Here is a 16,245-nt window from a genome sequence, read left to right as displayed (position 1 = left end):
TTATGAATCGTAAAGAACATGATATTTGACTTTAAACTTAACCGGAAAGAATTATATAAATTTCCAAATTGATGTCTGTCAGCATTTTATGTTAATTTTGTAATAAAAATGACTTGTTGCAAAAGTTAAGGGATTGCAAACAATTTAATATGGAATTCGTTCTTGAATGTATTTTACAATCACTCAAGAACATGATTATTAACAATATATTATAAAAATATGGATTTTTGTCTTAGCTATCGAAATTTGTTATATAGCCATGATATAATAGCTAAGACAAATACACTAAATGTATGCTAACTTCTATAAAATAATACAACATATATATCGAAGAATCCACTAATATTATACTACGAATTTGTAAAATAATGCAGTATACACATCGAAAAATACACTAATATTATGCCACACCACATTTGGGAAAGACAACCTTCGTAGTTGTCTAAGTGTATTGTTAATAACCGTCAGTGTACACCATAATTTTAGTAATGTAATCACAATTCATATATTATTTACAACTATCAATTGGTTTTAAGTAATGCAATAAAGAATCATATTGTATATTGTATGAAAGGATCCAAATAATAAATAATGGCATTACATGTAATTAGTCTAGGCAAGGAAGGATTATTTAATAAAGGTTGTGAGAATGATTCTCATGATGACACATAAGTAATGGCATTTTGGTTAATCACACATAGAGATAAAGTTAATTGTTAATAATGTTCCTCAAATAATAAAAAAGAGATTAACTATTTTAAAATATATTAAAAAGTTTATGTGTAAATTCGAAGTCAAACTTTATTTTATTTTAATATATTTTTGAAATGATCATTTATATAATTCTGATTGATACTTTAAAATGTTTATAATATGTTTTGCATAGGTGTTTCAAAAAAAATGTTTTGCATGTTTATTAGTGTCTTATGTTTACTAAATCCTAAGCTATGTGACTAATTTTCTTTCTATATAAAATAATATTCGAGAATTATGAATTTTCTTATGATACAAATGAATCTAAAGAAGATCACATACAATAGTAACTATATTTCAATTCTTTACGACTCTAAAAAGTTACTAAGATGAATCACCACATTTTATTCCAAATATTTGTTCAAGTTCGATAACAACTAGATTTTCACAAATTATATTAAAAATGCTGCAAAAGTTAACCATTACAAATGATATCTTCTCCAGAATATTATAGTCTTCAAGTATACCGTTATATGTTGTATTGCTTCTATACATCATCAAATTACCATTCGAGGAGTTGAGGACATATTTTCCATAATGTTCCCTCTCAGACCAAACTCCAGAAGTAAATCTTCTTCGCCTAGAAAGCCAAAACATAATCTCGGCATATACGTTGTTGCATGGTTGCCACTTGCCAGAGATGGCAAACTCAATCAGCACTAATATGGAGAGAGGAGGATGAAAAGGAAGAGCAGCTGATGGCAGGAGAAGAAGAACGAGAGAGAATGCGAGAGATTAGGAAGCTGAGGCATTAAAAGTTAGAATAAACCTCTGATCTGGGTCAGAGGTACCGCTTGATAGTTCTTCTTCATCAATCTTGAATGCACATCTCTGAAATTGTCTTTTGTTGCTGTCGTTGCCTTCTTCCACATTCCCCATATAAACCTTGAGACACAAGAAACAGACACAAAAGAAGCTTTGAGTTTTGAGTGAGAGAACATCAAATCATGTATTCAAAAAGATGATAGAAAGCTTCTTACATTCCATCATAGAGGGTCACATGAGAGATGGTAGCAAAAAAAGAAGCAAAGCAACAAAGCGGAAACTTCTGTGCATCATAAGTATTACTCCAGTAAAAGATAGGTACAACAATGTATAAGAAGATGAAGAATCCTGAAAAGTAGTTGTCTATGGCAAAAGACGGAACAGTAAGAAACAATCTAATGGAGTCAAGTAGCCCTTCTTACCATCACTGCAAAGAACAACCGCAAGTTTCATCCCTCCATTTACAAATACTTGGAAAGAAACAATCTAATTTTTACAAACAAAACATACTTAAACACAGTCGTTCATTCCCTTTTTCCTACAAACAAAAAAATAAATAATCTGAATGATAAAAAGTGAAGTGTGAGAGGGATAAAACCTTTAAACATGGGGAAAGACCTGAAGAAGAAGCTTGGAGCTGCCTTGCACAATCATTGCAGCTTCCCAACAAAGCCTGAGGCAAACCTTCATTGTTCTCAACTACTCCATCCTCATCTTTATTCTTCAATTTCCTAAAACGCATGAATACCTTTTTCAATTTTTTTTTGCTAAAACACATTCGTACGTAGCTCAGCCTACTAAGAAAATAAACTATATAAGCTCCCCTCCATATACAGATATCACTTTAACATTTCACATTAAGTAAATTGATAAACCAACAGACCCTAATCTTCTAATAAGAGCGAAACTTTGAATCAACTTCAGTCAGATAATCAACCCATCAACCAAGGATCTAAACCCAGAAACCATCGAAAGAGGAGTTAGCCATTTTTATGGAAAGATTTTTTATGACATCCACAGCTTTGAGAGGATGATGTTCAAGGTAAGAGGACTTATCTTTTTATAAGCTACATTTAATGTTAGATCGTGCTCGATGTGGGTTGATAGAGTTAAGAAGTATGATAAAGACGATGAATCAATACAATACGTCGTAACGCCTCGATTGATTTGAACAGAAGGTAAAACGTCACGACTGAAGATTTGCACAACGATTCTTCACATCGATTGAACACCTCAAAACTCCACTGTTGGTATTAGAGAACGAAGCAGAACATTTCTGGTGTTAGAGATCAAAGAAGAACATGAACCCTAAATTTTTGTGTCGACTTCGGTGAAGACGACACTCGTCTCTCTCTCTCTCTCTCTCTCTCTCTCTCTCTTTTCCTGAAACACCACTCGTCACTCTCTCTATTGGGCTCTATTTAGCGATTGAAAAAAGCCCATAAATTGATCGATTAAATGAAGTGACGCGTTTTGGATGCATGGACACGTGTCGCGATGAGAAGCAACTACTTATCTAGCTGGCATCCCATGTGGCGCAAGGAGGAGGGATAAAACCATATTTTATATATAAAGATATATATATACTAGGGTTGACCCGTCCTACGGGCGGAATATATTATACTTGTGGTATAGATTATTATTTTGTATGATTTTGTGGTTTGAATTTTTGGTTTGTATTGCAAGAGAAGTGGAAATGGATGATAATGATTTATATTTAAAACTATCGATTAGGTTGATGGTTTGACCGGATGAGGGATTATATGTGGTAGATTTATTTTGCTTGTCTATTTGTCTATACATAAATCTATGTCCTTGAGACTTGCTTCGGAGAGCATCTCCAGCGTTTGTTCAGGTGTCTCACCTGACCGAACCAAGGCTACTATTCTCTGGTCGAGAGAGTTAGTGAGTTACGATGGACCTATCTCATCAGCGAATCTTTTCTCGTTGATTTGACGCATCATATATTTGTTGTGTTATGGGTGATTGTCAATTTTGAACTCTTATGTGGACATGGTCACAAAATAAATAAATAAAACTCTAATGTGGACATATTATGTAAATTTTTTCGTTTTTGTTTGTTTGATGATGTTAATTATAGAGTCATTTGGGATGATTTCAAGAAAAAAAATATGGTTTTTCTTTCATTTTATAAGGGTTGCATTATTAATACTACTATTGTAAGGGTGTTCTTTTTAACAAAACATTTATGCATTTAATTCGAATAATTGTTAATTTGATCCAAAAATGAATTTGAGAGGGGACCATGATTGAAAAATCACTTTAAGAATTAATCTGGCTTTTTAAAGGAAAAATCTGCAAGCAAAAGTTTATCTTTAAGGAAAAAATTTATCTTTCCAGTAAAAAAAAAAGAGAAATAGAAAGTCTCTTTTTCTCCATGTATTTCCATCTTCGCTTTGTAATTGGTGACTTAGTTCTATTTTTTCTCAAATGTTATTTATCAATCCCATTGTTTCTCGAGAATCTGCAAGCATCCCATTCTGAGAATCACACAAACATACTGAATCATATATGGTTGCTTCTTCGGTTACCCTTGAAAATTCACAATGAAACCAGTTTGGTATATGAGAACTGATAGAATGTACCTGTTGACACATACTCGGGAGCCGCATAGCCAAAAATACTCAACTTCGCTAGAATCATCAATGCGGAGCACGTTTTATACATAGAACAAACACTGCTAAAAATAAACACTCCCTTGAAACAAAGAGACACAGTTGATATCTGAACTCTATAAACAAATTCTCTTTTCTTGAACAATCGCAATCTGCGTGACTCCAACGTCATCACACATACACATAGCCTAAATTAAAAGCCTAAATTTACAGGGACATTCAGTACTAATTAAAAGATATAGTTACTCTATACATAAGGGCAAAGAAAATGTGAAGATGCATTGCTATTGTGAGAGAAACCAAGATAGGGAGAAGGCAAAAAACACATTTATTTTAATTCTTAGTGCATGATTGCTCGGCAGCCATAAGGATGCATACAGACCAAGGAAACTTGATCATGGAATGCAGGTAACATGGATCCAACAGTCTGAAGAAGTATTATCAATGCATTTCAAGAGCTCCTGGTTTCTGTTTTGGTGTCTGAACACATCTCATCACCTGCCCGGCTGCCAGTCCAGTTCATGTCCTAAAGAACTCTCTGATCAGGTTCTATGACATCAAGAGCCTACACCAGAACGAATTTTCACCCATTAGTCTAGGAAAAGTGTAGTGGCTTTGTACCTTTTGTAGCACTTTGCAACCGTACATCTGCAGACTAAGTGGAACTATTTGTCCATGAGATGACACGCTTGTTGATTTCTCTATTCGAATAACTGGAACAGATATAGCACAAATAACTAAGGAAAGGGACAACCTGACGGGCAATGGACAGTAAAACATAGGATCAATTACGAACAAACCTTCTGAAGCATGAGTAAAAGTTTCCATAAAGTCAGCTGCTTTTCCTTCTGAATTACAATTATCAAGCTTTTTCTGATTCAATCCGCTCCTGTGCTGGTCCACTCTGAAAGGAAACAAAAATTTGGTTAAAGTTTATTAGCATATATGTTTGAGTGGAAACCCAAAAAAAATCTTGTGAAAGGTAAAAACTTCCTCGAATTCAAAGTGGAATTAATCAAATTCCGCCGTCATCATCTTCATCTTTCTCAATCCAAAGTGGTGAGTTCCTCGTAATCAGCTACAAAAAAAAACAAAAAAAACTGAAAAAGGATCACTGAGCAGTATAAAAAAAGAAGGTGCTTCCATTCTTTCGACTTCTATAAGATGAAAAGTAAATCCTGACGGCGGAATTTCCGATGCTGCTGTGAAATCCTTGGGACTCAAGTCCAGAAATTCCTTGGGACTCAAGTCCAGAAAGTAAATCCTTGGGACTCAAGTCCAGAAATTCCGATGCTGCTGTGAAACCTTTCCGCAGAATGAAACGTATAGTTTTCGTGAAGGGGACAGGTGTCATCCTCACAGAGATTGACTTTCTGACCTGTCCCTATAATAGATATAGATAGATAGATGTGCTAGAATCTCTATAAATTAATAATATGATAATTTATTAATTTATAAAAATATTAATTTAAATAAAACTTCTTTTTTTAGATTTACATTTTTAGATTTTTTTTATTTAAAAAGACGAAAATAATATTTATTTCACAATATTATATATTAGTTAAAATTAATAGATTGAATTTCATCTATTTTATATAGATTATTTGATATATTTTATGTATGTTGAATATGTTTTAATGGAATATAAATGTTTTTTAAATGTAATTTGATAAAGTAAAACTAAAATATTGAAATAAAAATAAATTAGAGGTGAAACTCATTTTTCATAAAAATAAATAATAAAATATTTTGTATATGCTTATATAAAAATATTTACATATAGTAATAATTAATTTATAATTTTAATGAGACTATATATTTAGTTAAGAGTTTTCAAAATATTATTATCTTATTATTTTGTCAAATTATATCATACTTTACAACGATCCAAACTAAGACTGGAGAAATTTATTAATTTATCGTGTTTAATAGTTTATCGAGTATTAGTTTATATAATTTGTATTGTATATTGTTCATTTGATTTTATTTTCAAATTCAATAGTTTCCATTGATATTGGATAATTCTTATTGTTGTTATGAATTAAACTTAATGGTGTGAACTTTGAAATATACATATAATTATAAAAATTATATATACTAAAAATTAAAATTAATTGTACTATTTCTCTGGTATATTTGGAAAAATCGGAACGCTAAAATTTATAATAATCAGACAAAGGATCCTTTAAATCTTCTCCGGACTGCGTAAATAGAAAGTGTCATGTGGGATGAATCTCAGACCAAAAATTCTACAAACCGGGCATCCCCACATATTGTGGAGAACCATATTGTATATGGCATAAACAAGTTTTACATTGATGGGGAATGGAGGGAACAAGATTCTTGCACGGGGCAAGGATGGGTTTATAAAAACGGTGGATCATCTAATACTATGATGGGTGCAATGTCTATTCGCAAGAGTCTATCACCTTTACATGATGAATGTGAAGCTTTTGATATGGGCGATGAAGTGCATGAAGACCCTACAAATCTCAGAGGTGGAGTTTGCAACTGACTGCTCTCAACTGGTGAAGATGGTGTCTACACAAACAGAATGACCGGCGTTCACTACACGCATGGATGAGTTTCTGAGATGTAAAGAATTTTTTCATCCCCTTACTATTCAACATATTCCGAGGGCACAAAACCCAATGGCGGATGAGCTGGCACGAGGTGTTTGGAATCAGCCTTATGCTATGGTTTATGTTGACTCAATTTCTCCGAGGTGGCTCTCGGATCAGGAATCAGCTTAGTTTCGTTTTGCTTTTTGTTGTAAAAAAAAGGAAAGGAAGTAGAGATATCATAGATTTTATAAAATCATGAATATAGTGATCCTAACAAGACTGAATACTAGCGAGATTACATCACAATATTTTAAAAAGAAATCATATTGTCTAAAAATACATGTAAAACAATGTCCAAACATAATCACAACACACTGAAGATATGTCTTTCCAATTGCAGCTATCGTTTTTGTTTCCAGGAAAACAAACATAATCTTGGTGGTCGAGACCACTTAAAGAAAAATGGAATGACTACCATCGTTGCAGTTGCCACTTTTGCAAAGAGTGAATGGACAACATAAACAATTTCATGTCAAAGTGTGTGGTTAAGGAATATCCTCGAAACAATTGGAGTGGAGCTAAGAGAAGGAACAATGTTATACTATGATACAGTTAACATAACAATTAAGCTTACAAGGAACCAGTGTTACATCGCAGGAGCAAACATATTCATGCAAGGTTTTACTTCTTAAGAGAGTTGGTTAATGAAGGAGTGACACACCTTGATTATTGTCCCACACAAGAACATATATAGGATTTCATGACAAAAACTGTTAAGTTGGAGGTATTTTAGAACCTGAGATTGAGTATGAGAGTACTTTTGATGAGTAAATTGGAAAGAGTGATTCCAGTTTAGGGAAGGAATTGAAGAATAACGTTTAAGTGTAGTCGTGTCCAACAAAAGTACTTAGTCTTAATTAGTTTGTGTTAGTCGTCCTTAATTGTAGGAGTTTGATTTCGTAGTAGACGTGGAGATATTTGAGGAGTCTGATTAGGAGTTCTAGCTATTTTACAAGGTCTATTTAAGAAAGCATCTACTCTATTAAAAGTGAAGTACAATTTGTACTTTACCCTTACTTTTTCTTAATATTTACTATGGAATGCAATTGGGTTTAAACTTTAAACACTATCATTTTATAACTTTGCTAACCCTGCCTAGTAAATTTACGTGTACTTAAACTTAAATAACAAAACTGAGTGGAGCTAAAATCGCGTGATTTGATAACAATAATGCTTCAGTTTAATTGCGTCTGCATAAAGAAAAACAAAGTTCCTTGGTTAAATATTGGTCTGCCACTCCTATATTAATTATATAATCATTTTAATTATTTTAAAATCGAAATACAGTACATTCGTATTATAAGGAGTTTTGTTAGATATTTATGATTTCATTACGGAATCTTTAGTCATTTACAATTAGACTAACAAATGTGGGTCATATAAAATATTATCTAAATTAGTCCCAACAAAACATTATTTAACGAATTTAAATCCTTTTATTCTAGCATATTCATTTAAAGTATGTCATTAAAATACTGAACAAGAAATTAGAAAAATATCTTACATATGGATTTATGATACTGAAGAGTATTAATTTAGATTTATTATTTTATGTATTGAAAAGTATCGGTAATGTTGTTGCATTTGACAAAAATATCTCAAATACAAAGTTACCTTTTTTTACATATGACTATATTAAAATAATTTTAGATACTACTATATTTTAATATATACATTTTGGAAAATTTTCAAAATAGTCAATGCTCCATTATGAACATTATCCTTACTATATAAATCAATAATATAATTATTATAGAGTATTGTATACACTATAAAGAAATGTAATTTATATATATATAACCATAAGTATACATAGGAGTGAATCTAATATTATTTTGAAAATAAATGGGAGCAGATCTAGATTGAGATCATTAACATTAAAATTTGAATAGATTTTAAGAGAGATTATTAAAATTAACAAATATGTAGAAATTTTAAGAATATATTTCCAGTCCTTATTATTTACTGAATATTTCAAATACAAAATATATTTTACATAGTAATATATTGATTTATATATTATAAAAAATATCTAATAAAAATTCATAGTTATACATCGAAATACTCAAAATACTCTATAATTATTAAGTTGGTATTTGCAACAGTTTTAATATGATAACAGTCTTAATATCGGGAATTTAAAAAATATATCCTGAAAATAAGTTTAATTCAGCTATTTATCAAATACAAGATATATTTTTTTAAATGGAATTTGATAAGTCGAGAACCGACAACTAAACCGAAACACAAATAAAAAAAAATAAAAACTAAAACCAAATCAATGTTCACAAATATCTAAACGGTTCCTATATCCAAACTATATTTTGGTTTTAAACTTAAACCAAACCCAAACTATTTATAATTCGGTTCCATTTCTGATTTTATAAAAACAGAAACCTGATCTAAACCCGACATTATCCGAACCATCCAATCCAAATGAAACCATTAAATGAAACCATTAAATTGTTGTGTTTTGAAATCTTTATGTAATTATCGGAAAAAACACCCGCGCGGGCGCGCGGGTCAGAATCTAGTTTGATATTAAAAATGCAGACATTCAGATATGTTGTTCTTTTGTCCCTAAAGCTTGAGTTTCAACAACACTATTTATAACTGAGAATATGGTCTTTTACTTTATTTTATCTGTGAGGGCTTGGTTTTGTAAGTAATTTATGACAAAGTAACTGGAAGGAGCAGGCTTTGAGGTTTGCGACAATGTCCATTGTAGCTGGAACTGAGGCAGCTATGTAAGGAATATTTACTATATCTTTGCTTGTTTATATATTCATAAGATTTATTGTTAATTGAATTTCTTGCGTCATTTTTTTTGTTCTTGGCTTGTGTGAATTGTTGTTTATCCTCTATTTGGTTAGGCTAGACTTCATTGTTATGTTGTTCTGAATCATGCTTATAAGATGCAACTTCTTCCTTACTGAAAGCTGTCAAACTTCTAGGTTGTTCCTTGTTTGTCAACTTAGCGATACAAGTTGCAGGAATATGTTTGTTGTTCATATTTTGCAAGATAATCTTTTTAGATTTTTACATTGTGCCTATTTTTGTTAATCATGTTGGCATTAACATTCCAGGCATTTGAAGGCTGACGCTTGAGGGTTATAGCTTGCGGGTTAATGCTGGTCCTGCTCCACCTAAGAGAGAGGAATTGCCGTGTCTATGGTCGTGTGATTATAGTGGGTAATGAAAGAAAACAAATGAGAAGTGCAATTGCATGAAAGTAATTTCTCAAATAAACTTGCTGAACAGAATTTATTTCTGTGTTTCCTTCATCAACTAGAATAGAAATTCTCAATATTTTGTAACTTAATGAGATCAGTCTTCATGAACGTTTGAATTCCACTGAAATTAGTGACTGATTTAGTTTCTTATTTGGTGTCTGTTTTTCAGGACAAAAATCGCAGTTTTTACATATCATAATATGCAAATATGTTCTCCAAAAGATTATGTTGAAGCTTGAAATGATAGTTTGTTATGATACTTTTCAGTTTGAACTTTTGCTATGTATGTGTTTTCACTTTTCAGGTACAATTTCTTACAACAAGATTGTTCACTTTTCTAATGCTTAAGAATTTATATTATGCTTAAATATTTGGAATTTATTGTTTATATGTTTTAACTGAAAACTATATATTGTCAAGAAAGATGATATATTAGAATAATTGTTGCTACATCTGAAATAATATATAGCCAAAATAATGTTTATCTAAATTTGTGGCCATATTTGCTACAAATATTCCAGAATAATTACTCATTAATTTATGTAGCCACCTAGCAAAGAAAAATCGGTAGCTAAAACTATCGCTAATGAGAAACATAACAAGCTCCAGCTTTATCGTCGCTCGTAGCTACGAAACTTGATCTTGCTAATTCATTGCTATTTGGCAACAGATTGGCTATATGGTCATAAATAGCGGTGGAGGTAAGGCCAGAAAATTTATTTGTGGTTATCCGTTTTTCGACTAGTTTTAGCGACAAATTGTGTTTGATAGATACAAAATAAATCTTTCACTAATGCAATAGATTCCTTTAGTTTTCTGAACAGATTTCAATTTTCAGTTTTTGAACTCTTTATAGTTGTACATATATTCTTTTTGTGATGTTAATAAATTTAACATTTCATAAAAAAAAGATTCTTTTAGTGAATGGATAGTTTACATGTGCTATAGGTACCTAAGTTGGAAATGTTAAAAAAAAAAAAGGTATCTAAGTTGGCTAGGGTTAAGTTTGGGCCAAAAATCCCCAAAAGTTTCTTTACCTCGATCCGGTATCTTGGTCGATCGAGGCATGCTGGTTCTTTACCAAGGTGATCTTCTACTTGGGCTAATGATAATGCTTGCTCCGGGTGAGGTGCATTTGGCTGAAATGAATGACTTATTCCTGCACATTTTTCTTTTAACCACAAACTCAAATGACTTGAAATCACTTGCATCTAACATATGATCAACATGCCTAATCACCACCTAAAAATATCCAAATGTGGGTCCTGTTGGGTGTAAACTAAACCATGAGAATCCTATTGGTAAAAAGTAATATGCCAGACGCTATCCTACTGGCTAGAAGGAATTCGTAATGCCTATTGGACAGAAGGAAACTCATGCCTAAGGATAAAAGGAGTTCATGTAAATAAATGGAAATCTTATAATATCTAAAGATATATATGAATCTTTCTTAATCCAAGGGGTACACATGATTATATACTATAAATACAAGCTCGAAAACCTAAGAAGTGAGGTTAGCACATTTGACCTATTTTTACAAAAAGCAAGCGGCTAAAACAAGTGTTCTTACTCTTATGTGTTGTACATTTTCTATTTGATCAATAAAAATTACTTTGATCTTTCATCTCTTGTCTTTCGTAGTATCACCAAGAACTGGCTTTATTTGACCCTAATAGTTTGTCGGTAAAGGAAGGAGGATAGCCGAAACTAATGATGATGAGTGTAATCAAAGATGATCAAAATGTGGCCATCACGACACACACGGACTTGAAATAACATTTTGAGCCCTTGAAAGCAAGTCTTAGAAATGTTCTCAGCTATAGAAATATGAAAAATGCCACCACTTGCAACCAAGGGATCGTCACGAAGGTGAAAGGTCCAAACCCTGAAGGAGCAAATGGAGAGATATTCCAGAAGGATGGAAGAAAGCACACAAAGTCTAGCCCAACTCGAGCCAGATAACGTGGCTCCTCAAGGAGAGAACTCCGCCTTAGAAGAAGCCCGCAACGGCTCAGAGGTTGAACTCGAGTTTGACCCATGCAAACCCTAATACCCTTAATGGCCCAGGGAACGTCCTCCACTAGACTCCAATGGGAAAATAGAACAAGCCATAGATGGACAAACTCTGGATGCTAATCCTGCAACCCTACATATTGTTGATGAGGACAACGAAACAGCCATAGAAACACTTGAGGCAACAATGGCTCATAAATCAAACTGATATTTCCAACATGTTGCTATTTTGGTTTGGAAATGACCGCCCATATGTGATTCTTAGTTAGAAAGTTCATTTCTTCACCCATTCCTATTTTCAGTTATACCCAATTGACATCCCTCAAGCATTTTTATAATTTGCAAGCTCGATAGAATCTACATCAACTGTGGTGATGAGAGCTTTAAAATCGAAGTAGCCCTCTCAACATAAGTATCTTCACTTAAGTATCTTTATATCAAACCTTCTTGGTGCTCTTACATCTTATCAATGCTCTGTATCGAGCAAAGTGATAGCTTTCTTCTGTATTAAATCGATTAACTCTTGGTGTATTTGTTGAATCATCTTTAATGCTATGTTCCTCTTCTTCTTATGAATGATGGTTGCCTTGATCAACTGTGTAATCAGAGAGGGTTAGTTTTTCTTCCGAGTGGTCTACACCTAAAGTCATATCAGTTTTGCCCAAATATCAATGCCAAATACCAAATTCTCCGATTCTTCCTCAACATACGCTTATTTTCCTCTATGTAGCACTCTAGATCATTATGAGGCTGCTTTAAGAGTTGTTATATACTTGGAAAATAGTCAAGTACAAGATATTCTAAAATGTACTGTCAATCCACTTACTCTTAGTGTGTGGTGTGATTCTTATTGGGGTGCATGCCCTATGACACGACGGTAATTCAGTTGTTGGTTGACGGAGCGGAAATAACCGTTAGTCATTAATGCGAAAGTAACGTAGAAATCTGAGAATGCATGTTATCTTAGCCTTCTTAAGTCTGTTGAATTTTTAGAGAATACCCAGAAGTAAGGATTCAAGAGTTGTTTTAACGCCCAGCTCTAAGCTTTATAAAATATCAATGCAAACTTAATCTCTAAGTCCTAAAAGATTAAGATCTAACTTTCTATCCTAAAGTCTTATTCCTTATCTCTACAATATTAAGAAAGTATTGTTTTATCAAAACAAATACTAATGATAGAAAAGGAAAATATAAAACCAACGCTCAATCAGATTATGATGTACGCTACATCATGGGTCCATTCAATGTGGGGTTCTCCATAATCATGGAAGACAACAAAACAAGAATTCGTTGGTAGAGAGAATCTTCATCGGTAAGGTTCCCCAACCTTCCAAAGAGTTAACCAATTCCTCTACCCCGCTTCTTCCCTGAGGTATTTATCAAATGGTCCGCAAAGGCTGAATATAGGGACATGGCTGATACTGTCACTGAAATGTTTTGGTTACACAATCTTTTTTCCAGATATTGGTGTCCACTGTACAAGTGTTACACAATCTTCTTCCAGCCCATAATAAACCTGAATCTAATATCTGAGAGTCTATCCGCAATTCATCTTCCTACAATCCAATATTTTATGCTCATATTAAACATGTTGATATGGGTTGTTATTTCATAGGGACAAACTCACTTGTGGTGCCACGATTACCAAGCATGTTTAGAATAATTTCAACTTGCGGATATATTGACTAAGGTATTGGGACACATAATTTGAATATTTTCTTCTCAAGCTGGATGTTATCCAGCTTGTAACATTCAAGATTCACCTTGAGGGGATAGCGGATACTGGACCCTAGGCGGCAATGTTAAGATCAACTTTTTTACTTATAACCTAAGTCATGTGAATATCATTGTTTGAATAATTATTTATAAGAATCTGCCTCGTGAGCTAAAAAATACAATAATATTTTACCACTATAGGATTCTTGACATGAAATGTGAAGCCTAAGGCCATCCCCATTAGAGGTTGTAAAGGGGTTCATGGGCTCGGGTTCATAGGCCCGAGATGCCAAAAGAAATATAAAAATGGGTTTATTTCGGCGACCCGGGTCTTAGGAGTGAACCCGTATGATACGGAGTCAAGCCACGTATCAAACCCCCAATGGCCACGCCTTTTCGCGTTGACAACGACGAAATTAGGGTTGGGCGTGAGATGATTCATTTTCTCTTCTCTCCCGAAAAACTTTTCTCTCACCCTCTCGGAGGCGATTTCTCGTGTGACGTCTACTGCCGGAGCTTCTCTCCATCTAATCGACGACAGACTGTCTCCTCCACGAACTCAGGTCAGAACCGCGTTGATTCACGGTTAAATTGAATCGGTTTTTGGGCTCGAAAGCGATTTATGGGTTTCGAATTCGATTTGGGGGTTTCGAGGTAGGGTTCTAAATCGGTATGGGGTTTCGATTTATGGTTCTAAACCGTCAAGTGGGTTCGATTTAGGGTTCGTTTATTGGGGATTCAAAATCGATTTGGGGGTTTCGAGTTAAGGTTTGTAATCGATTTGGGGGTTTCGAGTTAGGGTTCGTAATCGATTTGGGGGTTTGGAGTTAGGGTTCTAAATCGTTTTGGGGGTTTCGATTAATGGTTGTAAAGCGTCATGCGGGTTCGATTTAGGGTTTGTTTATAGGGGATTCGAAATTGATTTGGGGGTTTCGAGTTAGGGTTCTAAATCGATTTGGGGCTTTCGTTTCATCATATTGTTTCGTCATTATGTTCTAATCATTTTGTTTTCTGGTACAGATGGATCCCGCAGAAGAGAGAAGAGAGACAAAGAGGCAAAAGGAGTACATCAACATGCTAGGATACGTGGCCGATTCAGAATACGGGATTCCGAGAAGGTGTGCGTGCGGTGGGAGAATGATTGACGAGGTTCGGGGGAACGAGGAGTACGACACTCTTCCTGGGAAGCGCTTCTTCACCTGCAAAAACTACGAGGTATAAGTCTCAATTGCCAAATTTGTATAAATTATGTTGCACAGACGCGATTCTTATATGTGTTTATGTTGTAAACAAGGCTGAAGGGTTACATTATCGTCAGCCTTGGGTGATAGGTGTCCAGGAGGAGATCAAACACCTCATTAAGCGGGTGGAGGAGGCTGAGCAGGTGATCAAACGCCTGACTAAGCGGGTGGAGGAGGCTGAGCAGGTGATCACGGGGGTGCCGAATCTCAATAAACAGACTGAGATACTGTAGGTTAGTGAAGTCTACTTTTCACTGTCTCATATTTGAATATTAACGTAGTAAATATTTTGTATAGTTTCATTGATGTGTTCATTTGCTTATTAAGTCACTAACAGTTTCATTGATGTTTTCATGTCTAGGAACATGTCACAATTAAGCGGGTGGAGGAGGCTGAGCAGGTGATCACGGGGGTGCCGAATCTCAATAAACAGATTGAGATACTGGAGGTTAGTGAAGTCTACTTTTCACTGTCTCATATTTGAATATTAACGTAGTAAATATTTTGTATAGTTTCATTGCTGCGTCCATTTGCTTATTAAGTCACTAACAGTTTCATTGGTGGAAAGGAGAAAGTGGACACCAAAAGAAGACATTCTGCTCATCAGTGCTTGGTTGAACACCAGCAAGGATCCCATAGTTAGTAATGAGCAGAAGGCTGGAGCGTTTTGGAAGAGAATAGAGGAGTATTTCAATTCAAGCCCTCAGCTCAGTGGCGTAGCTCCTAGAGAGTGGAGTCAATGTAAGCAGAGGTGGGGAAGACTGAATGAGCAGGTGTGCAAGTTTGTGGGAAGCTATGAGGCCGCTTTGAAGGAGCAAGCTAGTGGCCAAAATGAGAATGATGTCATGAAGGCTGCCCATGACATCTTCTTAAATGACTACCAGGCCAAGTTCAGCCTTGAACATGCGTGGAGGGAACTTAGGTTTGATCAGAAATGGAGATCACACTGTCTGTCCAGAGATGGTGTAAAGGACAAAAGGAAGGAAGCTGCAGGGATGGTGCCTGACGAGGAAGAGGTTTGGCCTCCTGGTGTTAAGGCTTGCAAAGCAGCCAAACGCAAGAAGCATGGGAAAGAAGCAGCTTTTGATCAACTACACAGCATGCTTGTTGTGAAAGAGAACATAGGCAAACAGAAACTTCTTTATCGTCTCCTTGCCCGAAAAGATACACTCTCTGATATAGAAGTGTCTCTGAAGAACAAATTCGTTTCTGAAATGCTATGATCTGGTCAGTTTTGTAGACAAATTGTTTGCTTTATCTGTTA

The 16,245-nt window shown here is 34.3% G+C and overlaps 1 long non-coding RNA gene across 1 annotated transcript; it reads right to left on the bottom strand.

The window, feature by feature from the left end:
• Window positions 1-1,131: 1,131 nt before the first annotated feature.
• Window positions 1,132-1,787, bottom strand: LOC106310723. Its single transcript, XR_001263858.1, has 2 exons — window positions 1,734-1,787; window positions 1,132-1,638 (listed from the first exon to the last, which is right to left on the bottom strand). It is a non-coding gene; the product is annotated as an uncharacterized LOC106310723 (long non-coding RNA).
• Window positions 1,788-16,245: the final 14,458 nt, after the last annotated feature.

The sequence above is a fragment of the Brassica oleracea genome, chromosome C8, assembly GCF_000695525.1.
Source record: "Brassica oleracea var. oleracea cultivar TO1000 chromosome C8, BOL, whole genome shotgun sequence".
Classification (NCBI taxonomy): domain Eukaryota; kingdom Viridiplantae; phylum Streptophyta; class Magnoliopsida; order Brassicales; family Brassicaceae; genus Brassica; species Brassica oleracea.
The sequence above is the reverse complement of the archived record's forward strand: the minus strand, read 5'-3'. Positions and strand labels throughout refer to the sequence as shown.